Raw genomic sequence first — 17,048 nt, 5'->3', positions numbered from 1 at the left:
ATTGAATGAAGTTTTTACCCTTAAGTGAATCTGAGAATTTGAGAACCTAGAGGCAGGGTGCATTTTCTCGTAGAGTTAGATCATCCTGAGGAATTTGTCATCTCAATTAATATATATTTAAAATGAAGAATTTTTTGGATATAGCTATTTTGTGAAATATGTGCAAATATGATGTTTGTATTTGACAACTGGCAGTACTATGCATATGTTTACATATATTTTAGATAAATAGAAAGGGCAAACTTACTGCTGATACCTGGAATGAAAAGAGAGTAATACAAGATAATCATACATCCACCAAAGTGCCACTTTCTCTCTCAGATAGGTTACATCTGTAAGTCTAAATATATTTGTGTCTGTATCTATAACTATGTATGTATCAATAGTTTAGCTATATTTTTCTATACATTTCTAAAACTACAATGGGATTTAATTACTATAATCTGTAGCACAAATTGATATTGTGCTTTTGGGAAGAAGTTTGTTTACATATATCCAGGATCTTAAAAATCTGATAACACATTTTCTAAGACAGGATTCATGACTGAATGCTGTTAGATTCCACCACAGTACTATGCTCAGCACAAATACCCAGATAAATAAGTGAATTAATATCATTTGAATAAGTAAACAATTAGTAAATAAGATGTTGGTACATTGATCTCAATTCTAAGAATTTATTGTGAATAAGTAACTCAAAATGTGGGCAAGAATACTTTAGAAATTTAAAAACTTAGTAGACATTAATACTGGTTTATAAGAATCATAGCCTAGTAAAAGCATAAAGACATTACCATAAATTAATGGTTAGATAAATTTAGAATGTCAACTCAATTGAAAACTATATATTTTATAATCAATATATATAAAGTATTCATAATAACTTGTTCAAATGGGAAGTGATTACTTCTTATTGGGGAAATGCAAATAAAAACTACAACAAGCTATCATCTCATACTTTTAAGAAGGGCATACATCAAAAAGACATCCAACTTGTTCTGGAGAGTATGTGAATAAAGAGGAACCCTTATACATTATTGGTGGGAATGTAAATGGGTGCAGTCAATCTTAAAAAAAATAAAAATGGAGATACCATGTGATTCAGCAATCCCACTTTTGGGCATCTATCTGAAGAACATGAAATCATCAACTCAAAAAATTCTATACTAAGAAATGTTTACTGTGACATTATTTACAGTAGCTAGGATGTGGCTGCAACATAAGTGCCCACTGCCAGAGGGCTGGATATAAAAGGTGATGTACCCAACACAATGGAATACGATTCAGTTATGAGAAAGATGAAACACTAACATTTAAAATACATGGGAGGAATTTGAGGGAATCATGCAAAGTGAAGCAAACCTGAAAGATAAAGATAAATATTGGATGATTTTAAGTGTCTAAGGAACAAAGCACAGGAACAAAGCACAGGAACTAATAAAGCATAATAATTATAAGCTAGCAAACTTAGTAACTTGCCTGAGGTTTCTGAGGTCAAAGGGAGGGTGAAAGGTCCACGGGGATAGAACTCTTATTTTTTCTATTAATTAAACATTAAAGCACTAATCAAAAAATGTTAAGTGAAAAAATGATGTACAAGATTTTATATGCAGGATAAGTGTAAGGAAGGCAGTCATAAAAATTAAGTGGTAGAAAAATATAGAAAGAATCCATCTTCTATGACAATTTTTTTTGTTTTGGTGGTGGGGGGATGAGCCTAAGTATAATTAATTGCTGTCTTTTATAATTTTCAATTTATTAATACTTTAAAAATAAACACATTATTATAAAATACCATGTATTTTCTTTTTAAATCATCAACTAAAACAACAAATTTTTGAAATATACATCAGATAAGGAAGGGTTTGGTATAGGGGTAGTTTCAATATTTTAATTTCTGTGGGATATTCACAGCAAAGTATCAGGGTATAATATGGGTGGAGCAATGAATTTTTTATGGGTGGAGCTGCTGGTTAAATAAAGCTTGGGAGCAACATTTAGTGCAGTACTTTTCAGAGCATTCACTATTCTTAGTGTATTTAGCAAACTTAGTTGACTATATCCAGGATAGAAAACATTTCCAAATCTTTCTCACCCTAACCAAAGTTCTGGCATGTGATAACTGTAATACAAACCAACTACTGAACCATTACTCTACTACATGTTAGCAGTGAGGGTCAGTGTATTTGCATGCATAATTGCATTTAATACTTGCAGCAATTCTTTTAGTCAGGCACGATGAAACAGAGATCATCCCCGTTATATAGAAGAGGAGACTGAGGTGATGAATTTTCCCAGATTCACATAGCAAGTGATAGAGGCAGATTCTGAATTCTAAGTTTTTTTGCATAGTACCAGATCTTGCTGCCCATGTCTCAGAAACAAGATCTTGCTCTACTTAAGAACACTAATACTAGCAGCCTAACATAAAATTATATACTCAAGATGGAAATTTCAAAACTGCTTTTCCTCCCTTTCAATAGACCTTACTGCTGCAATCACCAAAAAACCAGAATTTATATGACTTTAACAATAGAGCCTGGTCATATCTTTAATCTTCAAAACAAATGTTTAAGCCAAAGAATATTTCTGACATTTTAATTTATTATCTGTGTTTGAGGTAGAAAAGGGATTTGAGTACTGTTCAAGATAATTTGATTTGTGCTTTGGATAGCAAATGCAATATCAATCATTTAAGCATTTTCCTACAGTTCTTTTCTAGATATTTGTTGCCACAATGGAATGAATAAACACAAGTGCAATTTGAATGTAATAGATCTTTTTCCATGGGGAAAGATATATGGTCATATGTGAAAAAAAGATGTAGTTTTACCTTTCCAAAGCAAATGAAAGAAATCTTCCAGCTCTAAATGTTTGCATTTCTATGTGTTTGTACTTAATTTGTAACCTGTCATAGGTTAGTAAAGTATCATGGCAGGTTGAAAAAAAAATTCAATTTAAATGAAGGCTCATTTTAATTCCCCTAAACAGCTTGTGTTGGATATATGCATGGTTACAGAGAAAAAGGCACAGGTGAACCTTCAGACTCCTAGAGAAAGGATTTATTCTGAAACGAAAGGAAGAAAATGTTGCAATAGTCTCTCCTGGTTGGAAGGCTGGAGTCCTGCCACAGTTCAGATTGTGGGAAGGCTTAACCTGAGTGACAGCTAAATTTTTCTGCAAATATGCTCTTCATGGAATATCAACTTGAGAATTGAAAACCAATTTAATCAGCTAATTGAGGGATGACCATATGCCTGGAGGCAGAGAGAGGGTATGTGAAACAGCTTGCACAGGCTTGAAGCCAGGTAGACCTGGGTCATCCCTGTTCTGTGGCCCTGAGCAGTTCTCGAAGTTTCTGCTTCTTCACTTCTAGGCTATAAGGAGTATGTAATCTAGATATAACACGACTGTGTTGGGAGGCATGGTGTTCGGCATACCTTACATGATAAATCTCACTCCCTTCTCACCATGACCTCAAACCTCCATCCTGGATGAAAAGAAAATTGACAGATGTATTGTTGGGTTATCAATTCTCCTAGAATAAGGTTCACATTCTGGTTAATCTTGATTAGTTTCTAGGCTCAGCAAGACTAATGGTCCTTAATTATATGTAAGAAGAGAAAACAGGCACCCCTAGTCAGTTTATAGATAGAACAAAGAAAAAGGGAGAGAGAGAAATGTGGAGAGGGGATCATAAAATGAAGAGATAATAAAAGTAAGAGATAGAGGAAGAGAGGAGATTGAAGAAAGAAGGAAAACATGTAGCAAAGTAGGTGAAGACTAAAATGTCAATGACACTCTCCCTGGAAGTGAGGTGGCAGCGGCTGTGCCATGTGTGGGCACGCAGGGCAGGCTGCTTGTACTGCATCAGACTCAGCAGCCTGGGTTCTCCCAGCCTCACTTTTGGTAATGAATGAAATTTACTATTTTTATTAATTATTGCTTCTAATGTATGATATTGATTAGTGGCCATTATTGGACAAAATTTAGGGAAGATTTTTCCTTCTGCTGAATCCCCAATAAATTAATTGGTTGCATAAGGCAGAGAGTAATAAATTCAGAAATTCAAGAGACAGAAATCATTCACAAAATATTTATCTTAGGACTATTTTCAGCTGCAGAACCTCAAGTGTAGTAAGGCAACATTAGAAAGGTAAAATTCGAGAACATCTCAGAGTTTGACCAAAAACTATTGTATACACCACAGACTAAAGTGCTACTTTTGACTTTATATTCTACTGAAAAGTGCAGAGCAATCAAACCATGCAGCGTTTTCAAGATGCACATCAGTGATTTGGCACTATTTTCTTGTCAGCTTGAATCTCAAATTTATATATGAATAACAGTCTAAAAACTGATGATTCATGGATAATGGAATAATTGTCATCTCACTGAAAAAAGCCTAATGCCTTCAACAACAAGGTTTTTTTGGTGGGGCATTAATGATTCATTGTTTGTCATCACCTTCTTCCAGCAGATTTCTATTTCACCACATCTAAAAGATGGATGCATTCCAAAACTGGAAAAATCACAAACTTGGGTCACCCAGAGGTGAGACTACAGCTACCCTCCAGGTCTGTCACAAACATAACAAGCCTGGTTTGGCTTTATAAAGAGGAAGGAGGCCATTATATTTTCAACTATAAATAATGGTTACATGGGGGGGGGGTGTTAAACAGCTTCATTAGAAAAAAAGCATTCTCATTTTCCTCCATATACTTGTGAATCCTTTACAATAAATTGTCCATGAAAATAAAATAATATGAAAAAAGACCCTTAACATGGGAAGGGCTGCATGGCCCAAATTTTCTTTATCGTGTTTTTACTTCCTTTCTTCTTTTTAATCAATGACAATATTACGTAAATTGCTGTGCAAGCTGTGGTTTACAACATTTTTCATTTATCTTTTCTCAATTGATCTGTATAACACCCTTCCAGGCAGGTTTAATATCCCTATTTTACAGTTGAGAAATGAGAGTATCAGAGAGGCAGATTGATTTGCCCCAGGATATATAGCTAGTAAATTATAAACCTAGTCTATCATTACTAAATTCAGAATTTTTCTCCTTAATACAATAGAGTGTTCACCTTCAAAAATGAAAAAGTCAAACTCTTGAAAACACAGAGTAGAACAGCGGTTACAGGGATCGGAGGGTGGAGGCACAGGAGAGATGTTTGCCATACAAACTTGTAATTAGTAGATAAGTAAGTGCTGGAGCTCTAATGCTCGTCACTGTGATTGTAGACAATAACACCCTACTACAAATTTCAAAGATATTAAGATTTATTTTTAAGATTTATTTTTTATTTATACAAGAGCCGGGGTACAGGCCAGAGGCCTGGGAGGGTGAGAAGATTCACCAGAGACAGAGCGGGGAGCAGAACAGGCAGACAGACCAAAAGCACTGCTGAGGGGAGCAGCGGGCGTGACAGGAGAGGTCTGCCATGCCATGTGGGAGTCTTCCCTGGCCAGCTGGGAATCGAACCCGCACTGCAGAGGCTGAGGACAGCTTCACAGCGCTGTGCTCAACCTGCTGTGCCACCTGGGAGGCCCAAAGATATTAAGAACTTAATTGTCCTCTCCACTAAAAAGAGATGATAATTGTATGAAGCGATAGATATGTTACCTAATGCTACAGTGGTAATGATATTGCAATATGAAAGATAGAAAATCAACACATTATCATAGTATATGTCAATTGTGTCTCAGTAATTTTTTAAAAAGAAAACATGAAGAAGAAAAGGGAAAACAGTTCAAGATCTCAGTTTCTCCTTGAAGTTTTTCAGTTTATTTTTCAGTCTCATATACTGGTTCATTGTTCAAGAGCATTAGTCATGTTAAGGCATTAGAGTTAACAGGTGAAAGGAAAGCAAGGTCTAATCTCTACTTGGTTTTTAGAAACTAGAGCAATATGCTAAGAATGACTTAGGTATTTGTTCAGTCTTTCAGAAGTCCTTGGATTGTGCTGTGAAGTTGGAAAGTTGAAGTAAAATGAACAAAGTGTTTAGGAAATTAGTTTGCCTGGTGCCATGTTTTAAAATAACAATATTAAACAATAGTAAGGATTTTGTTTTAAGGTCAGGCATTCAAATTTCTAGCTATTTTTAGTGACTTCACTACCTAAAGTAGTCAATGAATTATTCATAGCTATAAGGAACTGACCAGATCTTTTGGTTTTTTTTTTTTTAATGACAAATTCTAGATCCTCGTTGCAATGGGAAAATAGCAGCTATCAGTAGGGCAGTAGCAATTCCACCAATTCCCAGTCCATCTCTCAGGAACCGGAAGCAAGCATGTCATTTTGTCAGGGAAATATTTCTAACCCCCAGTACAAGTGGCACTGAAGAAATCACATGGGACCTATTAGAGTTTTAGAGGTGCAGTAATCATCATCATCATTTCAATTTTTGTGCTCCCTCTTTTAGCACTCATTCTTGGATCTAATCCTTTTAAGTCAACTGATACTGCAATTTTTATTTTTTTTTTCTCATATCAGTTTTTATTTTTTTTTTTTTAATTTTTTTTTAATTAATAAATTTTATTTTTATATTCCCCATACAATTGCAATCCCCCCATTCTGACCCCAATCCCTCCCCTCCCGCCCCCCACCCCCCAAAAAGTGTCTCTGGTTCATAGTTTTGATTCTCTTTCAAGTTTAAAAATTGCAGTATCAAAATCAAGATACTGCAATTTTTAAACTTGAAAGAGAATCAGAGACTTTTGCTATGAGAAAGTGATCAGGATTGGAAGATAGCTCTACAAATTACATGGCAACCATCTTACTAATTGCTCTCCAGCAAGCACCTGTAGTTAGTATATTGAAAGAAACTCAACACCCCAGCAATGTGACTTCAATTCCATGCACAGCAGAGTTCTGCACTCTCATGAACCTGTCACGAGACAGGAAAGTCAGACTCGAGGAGGTAGAGTTGGAAGAGGGCCTGGGTAAGAGCACAGGTGGGGATTTAACTAGGGTAAAAACTAAGCAGGTATTCGTTGAAATTTTAGCTTGATTTCCTAATCAAAATGGTTAAAAGTTCTGGTTCATAAATGGTGGTAATAAATTAGCCAAGTTTTTTTCAGTGATAAGGAGAAGGGAGGGAACGTAGGAGGTAAAGGAAGGAGAAAACAATGGAGGCATAGTAAAGTTAATCTTGAAAGATCTTAAGGTTCATCAAGTCAGACATACCAAAATGCACATTTATACTTCACCTTAAGAAAGTGACTGCACCACTCAGCACTTTAGTTTTTCTCACTTGTGAAATGAGGACACCTCAAGAGCTGGGGCATCGATTACATAAAGATATGTCTGCACAAAGCCTAGCACACAAGAAGAAATCAATAGATGTTTATTAAATTTCTTTTCTCTCCCCTCACTAAAACCAATTTCTATGGCCTGAAATCCCATATAATCAGCATTTACCCATTTTATTTTAAAGTAATCACTGGAGGATATAATCTCTCTAGGAAGTTCTTGTCTCCACCCCCTCCACATGTAGACTGTGCTGTATTCCTGTAACTTCCAGAGTGTGATGGTCACTCTGGTCTTTGCTAAGAAGCCTCGTCTAGGAACTCTGAAAGGGAAGGTAGAAGTCTTAGTGCCAAAGCAAAGCAAACAAAAAAACAAACAACAAAAAGCTGGCTCTTGCAACTCTGAGGGGCTGACACTACTCAAAAGGATCACCAACTTTTGTGCATGTGTATCTCTCTAATATTTCTCTACATTAAATGAACCCTGGGTCAATTGTGGCAACCATTTTCAAAGAGATCAAGTTTGTTCCTTTATGTTATCAGATACCTAAAGTGAGCAATGATCCTGCAGATCAAGAACAAGAGATTGTAGGCCACAGGGTTGCTGGAATGCTCCTTCAAGAAAGAAATTCACAGTAACCTTGTTTTTATTAATATCAAAATCATCTTTGTTGTTTTGTTTAACATAGTCTCAGGATCCAAACAGAATCAGTTTCAAATTTCATGTCTGTGACTTACTCCTTATGTAGTGAAGAGCAAAGCCTTTAATTTTCTGAGTCCCAGAGAGCTCATTCCTATAGTGGGGACACTTAATGACCTCTGCTCTGCATCATGCTATGGGTTTTAAGTCAAATGATGGTGCAGGTGGACATTACAGAGCCAGCAATGTGGATTCTTTAACAAATGTTAACACACTTAGAAAATTTCATTATATCCTAATTTTAAATCCTTTGCTACTCCTAAATTAAAAAATAGGGTGTAAATGACTGAGCTTAGAAGGATTTATGCAGTAATACAAGACTGTGAATATAAACATGACAAACAGAATTTGAACCTCTTCAATACACCTTTTCCCTCCCTACACCTTGAGCAATGTTATATACAATTTTCAGAGTCCTGTGTAGACTTTCAACTATCCTGGTGTTTTCATCTTTGTGGGTAGATGGGTTCTGACTGAGTTAATAGAATGTGGATTGCATTTCTCCTGCATATTTATTTAGAGTATGCTTGAAACTGGTATTTGTTTCTGGACAGAGATATACAAATTTTGTTGAAACTTTCAGAGTCTTAAACAGGAATAAAAGGCTTCATAATGAGTCTAATGGAAAACATAAAAATGACTTTTGTTTGGCAATACAGAATAGAAATCTGTTTGTGGGCCTCCCCTGGTGGCACAGCGGTTGAGCACCGGGCAGTGGGCCGCTGCAGCACCGGTTCAATCCCTGGCCCCACATGGTGTGACAGACCTCTCCTGCCGCGCCCACTGATCCCCTCAGCAGTGTAGTTCGTCATTCTGTCTGTTCTGTTCCCTGCTCTGTCTCTGGTGAATTCTCTCACCCTCCTGTACTTCTGTCTGTACCCAGTGCTTGTATAAATAAATTAATTAATCTTTAAAAAAAAAACAAACCTGTTTGTGCTGAAAAAGCATTGGGTGACCCTATTGTCCAAACTCATTTTCAGGTTCTAAGGAGTAAAATGAAACTGAGGTCCTAAGAAGTGAAATGGTTATAGAAGTTATAAATGCAGCAAAACCCAGCATTCTGAGATTGAGTGCTTTCAATATAAGAATGAAGAGAACAAAACTAGGAGTCATCGTGATGTCATCTTCATAGACTCAGGGATTATTAACAGGTTGATTCATGACTACCTGTTTTCTATCTTAAGACTATATTGCAATATTCCAGTTAGAGGAGAGAATGAGGCATTATCTTTGGTCCTGAGATACCCCTTTGTGGTTCTTAGGTTAGTGACAGGGCTTCATAGTAAGCGCTCAAATTTACAGGATGCAGTGTCAGTATATTGAAATGATTTCCAGCATGACAAAGTCCAGTGCTTGAATATAATGCTAACTTTTCATAAAAAGTAGTCCCAGGGTATTCTAGTTTTAAAATATGTGAAATTATAACAGTACCAACATCATAGAACTAATTTATGCAATAAGCAAGAAAAATGCATATAAAGTGTGTTTTGTAATATCTACAACTGGCGAGTCTATGATAATTGGTTCTTTCATCCTACTGCCAAAAGCACAACACAAGGAAAGTGAGCCATGTTAGGGGCATGAGAGTCAGCAATGGGGAACACTATGGGTAATCCAGGAAATATTTGTGTGAGCTTGGAAAGGAGACACACGATAAATTAATTCTGAGTTTGTCCCAACAGCATCCATCTGACTTGAGGTTTTCAGTGTAGCCCATCCTAGTGAGACTTAAGTCTAAAAATATGAAGTTTTGTCATCATGCAAAGTAGATGTGGGTAATTATTTCTAAAATTTGGGGATTATTTAAAACTCAGTTAAGTCAGAGGCTACACCATTATTCCTCCATGCATTCAAATATTTCTGTACTTCCTATACAGACCTATTTTTCTCCAAAGGGTTAGAGAGAGATTGAAGAGGAGAAAAAGAAGGACAAATATGCAAGTGGTAAACATTCTCTCATCTGAAAATCTATTGTTTATGGGGTATGTTGAGGACATATATTATCTCATTTAATCTTCACCACAATATATAAGATAAATGGCATTTTCAAATAACAGGTTATTTTAAATAACTTGTCTGATATCATAACCAAAGTAGATTGAAACTGGAATTTAAACCCAGGTTGGACCCCAAAATCTAGTTTGCTTTTTATTCTTCCCAAGAAATCTACATTGCTTTTTATTCTTCTTCTTGCCAATAAAACCCAGGCATGATCAAAATCCAAAAATCTGAAAATCCATAGTTTTAGACTGTATTTGCATGAAAATTTATGCAACAGTATTTTGAGAGAACAATTCAGTTACTCCTCAACATAGAGAATAGAAAATAATTGCATGTATTATTAATTTTGGTGGCCACTTATTTCTGCCCTACTATTTAATAATTGAGGGCTCAGTGTCAACTGGAAATGAGGTTAATTGAGACACGTTTAACTTCTAGGGAGACTTTTTAGTATAAGGAAAGGGGGAAATGTATATGGGAAGAAAGAATATGTATTTTCATATCATTTTAATAGTTTTGTAATATTCAGAACTATTTTCAAATGATCCATTAATTCTAATACTTAGCATTTCTTTTCGGGAACCCTGACTGAATCTTGACTTATTTGCCCAGGAGTTTATAACAAAAGGATCATTATGCTCTTTCCTTCTGCGTCACAATTTCCACATAATGGATGTTTTATTTTGAATGAATTGATAAGGTAGCTTTCACAGGAATATCACTAATATACTTAAAAGCACCTTTCACAGCATCAGAACAATGCCTCCACTTCTGCTGGTAATTGTCATCCCCACCCTTCTGAACCCCACCTGCTTTAACTTTCACTGTTATGGTTCCTAATGGTAGTTTTCCTGCACACTGCCTGTGAACTTTAAGTGATGGAAAATTTATGTCAGAATGTTCTGCTGACATAATGTACGCCCAGGAGAGATGCAATCTACAAGGTGGAAAAGAGCAGGGCTGCTGACATTCTCAGAGCTTTATAAGCCAAGTTACAACTTCTTGAACTCACCTTATTAAGTTTACATGTCAATCTTCTTCCTCCTATATTTCATACCAGTTCAGCCAGCTCCCAACACATATATTCAAGAAAGATTTCTGCATATTCTAATCGTCCCTATGACAATTCACAGACTAGGTTGTCATTAGTGTATGTGAGATTTCAGAAATACAGAGGATCAAAGGTAGGCATAGAGTAACAGTAGATTCCTTGGAGAAACTTGAAAGTAGGAGGGTTTCAATCATAATGAAGCAGGAGAAAGAATAACCTTTGTATACTAATTTAATAATCAGTTTTCTTTAATGTCCTCCAACCACATTATATAAAAACACATATATATGTCTAAAATGTATAAAACCTATATGAGAAAGCCTTTAAAATAATTATAAAATTTGTATTGACCTAAATAAAGAATATGTTCATTACTAGAGACACTAAGAATTATTGTAGACATGTCAATTCTTCCTAAATAAATTTATAAAATTGATGGGATCCCAGCAAAATACATGCGTTTTGGGGGTAGCTTGACAGCTTGAAACAGTTATATTTTTACTTGTTTGTAGTACTTTGTACTGCTATAATATTGGGTTATAATGGTGTATATAATTTAGGGTGTATGCTCACACCCTGTTCAGATGTATGTTACCCCCACCATGCCTACCACCAAGGTGTCCCTAATCCTTCACCATAGTCCATTTCCCTGCCCCCTTCCCCACCATATTTCTCCCTCTCCCTCTGGAGGCTCAGTTCTATAGTCAGATTTCTAGGGTTGTTTTGACTTAGTTTTGTCTGTTTCTGTGTGTTGTTTCTTTATATTCCACATGTGAATACTTGCCTTTATCCTACTGGCTTAATTTGCTTAGCACCATCTTGTCCAGTTCATTCATGTTGTCACAAATTGTAAATTTAAAATTTTTAATACATGAACAGTATTCCATACTATATCTATACTACGTTTTTCCAATGACCTTGGGCACATAAGTAGTTTCCATAACTTGGCTATTGAAAGAGTGGTATAATTAACACAGGAGTACACATATTCCTTCAATTCAGAGTTTTTGCATTGTTTAGGTAAATACCTAAGAGTGGACTTGCTGAATCATATGGTAGATCAATTTTTAATATTTTGAGAAACCTCCACACTTTTTCCATAGGGCTGGACCAGCTGATATTCCCACCAACAGTGTATGAGGGTTCCTTTTTCTCCAGAGCTTTGACAAACCTTGTTTCTTATCTTTTTGATATAGGTGATTCTCACAGGTATGAAGTGGTATCTCATTGTGGTTTTGATTTGCATTTCCCAAACTGTAAGGGATGATGGACTTTTTTTTTCATGTGCCTGTTTATCATCAGAGTGCCTGTTTATCATCTATTTAGCTATTCTGTCCATTTTGATAGGGTTCTTTTTTTCTTTTAGTTGAGTTGTGTGAGTTCTTTGTAGACCTTGGATATCAGCCCCTTGTCAGATGTAGATATGCAAATAGTTTCTGCTATTTCGTAGGGTGTCTTCTTTCACTGTACCAAAGTTTTCTTCATTTGATATAATCCCATTTGTTTATTTTTTCCTTTTGTTTCCCTTGCTGTTGCAACTGAGTCCCCAAACTCATCACTGAAGTCAATGTTGTGGAGTGGGGGAGAAAAAGCACTATCAAATTATAATGACTTTATAATTAAGACAATGTTAGTGTTGACTCAAGAAGTGGTAAATTAACAAAAGGTAAAGCTTTGAAATATATACAAAGACATATGGAATCTTAAAATATGATAAAGATGGCATCTCAAATTAGCACAGAATAGATGAATATTTTAATACATTGTATTGGAAAATTTTTTATATAACATACACAAAGCAAATTTCAAGTAGTTGAGAGATATAAATGGTTTTAAAATTCTACAAGTTATAAGAAAGGAATTAATGAATTTCACTATAAAATGAAGTGCTGGAAAATTTCTGCTATTTAAAATTCAGAAGCAATGAAAGAAAATATTGGTGATTTCAATTACATTACAAAGCATTCATAATTAAAAATGTCTTAAAAAGCACTACTTTAAACTACTGGGAAAATTTTATGGGGCTATATAACAGAAAAAAGGTTAAAAATCATTACTATGTAAAGAACTCCTAAAAATGAATAAAAGGAAGATTATAGAAAATAACAAAATGAGTTACCATTTCATAGAAAAATAATTTAAGGAGCCCTTCCTGGTGGCACAGGGGTTAAGATACGACCTGTGAAGCTATTCACAGCCACTGCAGCACTTGTTCTATCCTTGGCTGGCCAGGGAACAACTCACATAGTGCAACAGACCTCTCCTGACTCGCCCACTGCTCCCCTCAGCAGTGTATTTCAGTCAATCTACCTTTTCTGTTCCCCACTCTGTCTCTGGTGAATCCTCTCAACACCCCATATCTCTGGCCTGTACCCCAGTTCATGTAAGCATAGATAATCTTTTTTAAAAAAAGAAAAATAATTTAAGATGACCCTTAACTATATAAAATGATACTCATTCTTAGTGATTAGTGTAAATTCTAAAGCTCTTAATGTGTTTATATGATTTTCAATAAAAAAGAAGAAAGTTAATGAACAGAAAATCAAATACGGTAAAAAAAATCTTTAATTTGATATTTAAACTAAAAATATCATTATAAGCTGACTTAAAACATTTCCTTTCTGTACTCATTAACATAACTACAAGATATGTAATGCAAAAACTGATAGATTTTAATGGATAAACACTGATAATTAAAGTTGGAGACTTCACCACTTCTCTCTCTGAAATTCATGGAGCAAATGAGCAGAAAATCAGTGAGCACATACATAGCCAGAACTATTAACCAACTTTATCTGACTGATATCTATAAAACCCTCCATGAAAAAGTATCAGAATACACATTCTCTCATTTGCTGATAAAAATGCAATGAACTAGGCCATAAGCTGAGTTATAAGCAATAACAAATGAATTATATATACATATCAATTATATATATATTCTCAGACCATCACAAAATTAAACCAGAAATAAAAAAGATATCTAGAAATATTTCCAAATATTTGGAATTTAAGTCCATACTTCTAAACACTCAAAATGAAACCACAAAGGAAATATATTTTAAATATTGATTTAAATTAAAATGATAGAAGAGCATATTAAAAACTTGTGTAGTTAGCTAAAACAGGGTTTAGAGGGACATGTATAACATTCAATGTTGTATTAGAAAATAAGAAACATCAAAAGCCAGTATTCCAAACTTCTACCATGAAAACCTGAAGAATGATGAAATAATTAAAAATGAAATAAGTTAAAAATAATGAAAATATAAACAGAGAAGCAATAAAAAAAATCAAGCCAAAGACTGTTCATTGAAAAGATCAATCAAATTGATAAATATTTAGCTTCGCTGACCAAAGAGAAAAAATGGAAGAGACAAATAACCAATATAAGAAATAAAAGGACAATAAGAGAATAATGAGAGAAATTCTATATCCATAAATCCACAATGCAGATTACATGGGCTAATTCTTTGACAGATACAAGCTACTAATTCTCACTTAAGAAAAAAGTAAATAACCCTGTATCTATTGTAATTTGTTAAAACTTTATAAAAATAAAAGATTGCCAGATCCAGATAGTTTCACTGGTAAAAAAACAAGGTATTTAAGGAATAATACTAAGATTTCTTCATCATTTCTTTCATACAATGGAAAAAGATGGAACAGTTACCAACTCACTGTATGAGTCCAGCACTAACTTAAAACTGAAACTAGATAAAGATATTACAAGCAAACTATATCTCAGTATCTCTCATGAAGAAGACAAAAATGCTTGACAAAATCAAATCCAACAATCTATAAAAGGATAATTGTCAAAACCAAGTGGGTTTTTTCCTAGGACTATAAAGCTGATTCAGCATTGGTGCTCTAAATAATAAAGTAATTCAAATCCATTTGTCTTTTCATCTACGTGTATAGGCATATATTTTACTCAACAAACTATTAAATATATTTTATGTTCCTTGATATTTTGAGAAGAGCTCATAAGAATCCAGGGTTTAAACTGTTGTTAGAGATATCTTCTGAAAAGTTCAAAATATTTTAAATAGATTATGTTTTCATAGATATTCAGCTTCCTCATCGAGTTCACTTCAATAAACTAATATGATGGGTCCCTGCATGAGCCAAGCACAGTACTCAGTGTTGTAAGCAACAGCGCAGAGAAAAAGACACATCATAAAATCAGCCAGTCTGCCCTGTAGGAAGAGTGAACAAATTAACAAATATAATATTTCTGTGGAATTTATAACTCAATTAAGCAATAGAAAAATTCCTTTGACAATGATAAGGAGGTTATTCTAAGTTTGAGAGGTGGTAGAACATCCAAATGGTGACTACTACATGCAACTGATTAGAGAGAATGGTTCAAGATTTGCAAATTGCTATTAGAAGTCCTGTTTTAGTATTCAGAGTATTTCCAGTCAATTTAAGGGTGTATTTCAAGAAAATTACAGGGCTAATGCTTGGTGTAACAATCTGCAATCAGACTAACAAACTGAAAATGCAGGAAAGGAGAAATAAGAAAAGAAAGAGAATAGAGATGACATGTGTGATGGGAGAATAAAGGCTGCTCACATTACCTTCAAGGGGTTTTCCTATGAACCATACTGTGCCTCGTAATGACTGCAACAGGTGCTCACATCTACTCCAGGTAGGTGCCAGGAAGCTGTGGGCTAATTGTGTACCCTCTGATGTTGGTCCTTAAAATAATGCCTGACAACGTATTAATAGTTCACACTGAATAGGTGTCAGCTGTGTTTTTCCTTTGTCTCCTCTCTAACTTCTTCCCTTCTTGCTTTCCTGACTGAACCCCTGTATCACCCTTCTTTTGGATCCTCCATATTGCTAACCCCTTTAGATGCCATCTCCAAACTGACAGATTTGATTTCTACTTTTGAATTAGCTCTGCCCATATCTATGATTTCAATACCAAAGGCAGGTTCACTTAAGGCCATTCCTCAGTCCAGCCCTGGGAGTGAGAACTTAGGAATTCACCTATCCCTATCAGACCAGGAAAAGAGGATCAACAACTTAGAGCAATTGTGATCAAAGAAGAACAGTGAGAAGAAAAGAGATATTGGTCATGAATAAATAGGGCAGGAAAAATATCCTTAGTTCATTTTCTCACCACGCTTCTGCTTTTTTAGTATCTCTGTTTTGATGAGGATATTTCAACCTAACTAGAGTGTTGAATTATATTGAAGAAGTTATAGTCCTACTTCATAGTCAAGCACATTTCAATTTAATAGCTCTAACATTGTATGTGAATTTTAGATATTTACCCTAACTTTAGATAGTTAAAGAAAAAAATCTGCTTTGAAATTGTTTTCATTCCCTTTCCCCCTTTCCATTGAATGCTTAACACATATGCATTGACCCATTCTGTAGATTTACAAACCAGTGATCAGAGGTATGAAACATTTGAAATGACTTGCTGGTAATGTCAAGTACAGTTTTCAACCCTAAATCATAGTTGCTTTAAAAGTTTCACGTAGGTGATAATTTTCTGTGCAGAGTGTTAAAAACTGCTTTTTAATAGCAACTCCCACAAAACCTCTTCAGTTATATGGGTCTGTTAGCATTTTATTTTAAACATCATTTTGACAGGTGTATTATGTAGTTATTATATTTTCCATGCATAGAGAGTTCTTGACATTCACTTCACTTGCAGTTTCCTATTAGAAAAAGTTCAGGAAAAAAGGCATCATCTTCTTGGTTGAATGAGAATGAAAGAGAAGTCCATTTTGACATGGCTTTTTGTATTATTGACCTGAAACCAAAAGTTCATTCAGACAACTTTTTATTCACTCAGGCAGTCACAAACTCATGCCTTCATTTATGTATTTTGTTATCTCTTCTGTCATGCATGTGGACTTGCACTAAGGTATTAGGCATCTAAAGACAAAGACTTAGTTTGTGACTGTATGAAGTTCAGCTTCTCTATGTGAGGAGCAGTAATGCAAACATGTAGTCACTATACAGCAGCTCTAAGATATGCTGGACATTGAAGTGGTGTAAAGAGAAGTGTGATTTCCTGT

Source organism: Talpa occidentalis, unplaced genomic scaffold, assembly GCF_014898055.3.
Source record: "Talpa occidentalis isolate TD23 unplaced genomic scaffold, MPIMG_talOcc4v2.1 talOcc4.10, whole genome shotgun sequence".
Taxonomy (NCBI): Eukaryota; Metazoa; Chordata; class Mammalia; order Eulipotyphla; family Talpidae; genus Talpa; species Talpa occidentalis.
The sequence above is the reverse complement of the archived record's forward strand: the minus strand, read 5'-3'. Positions refer to the sequence as shown.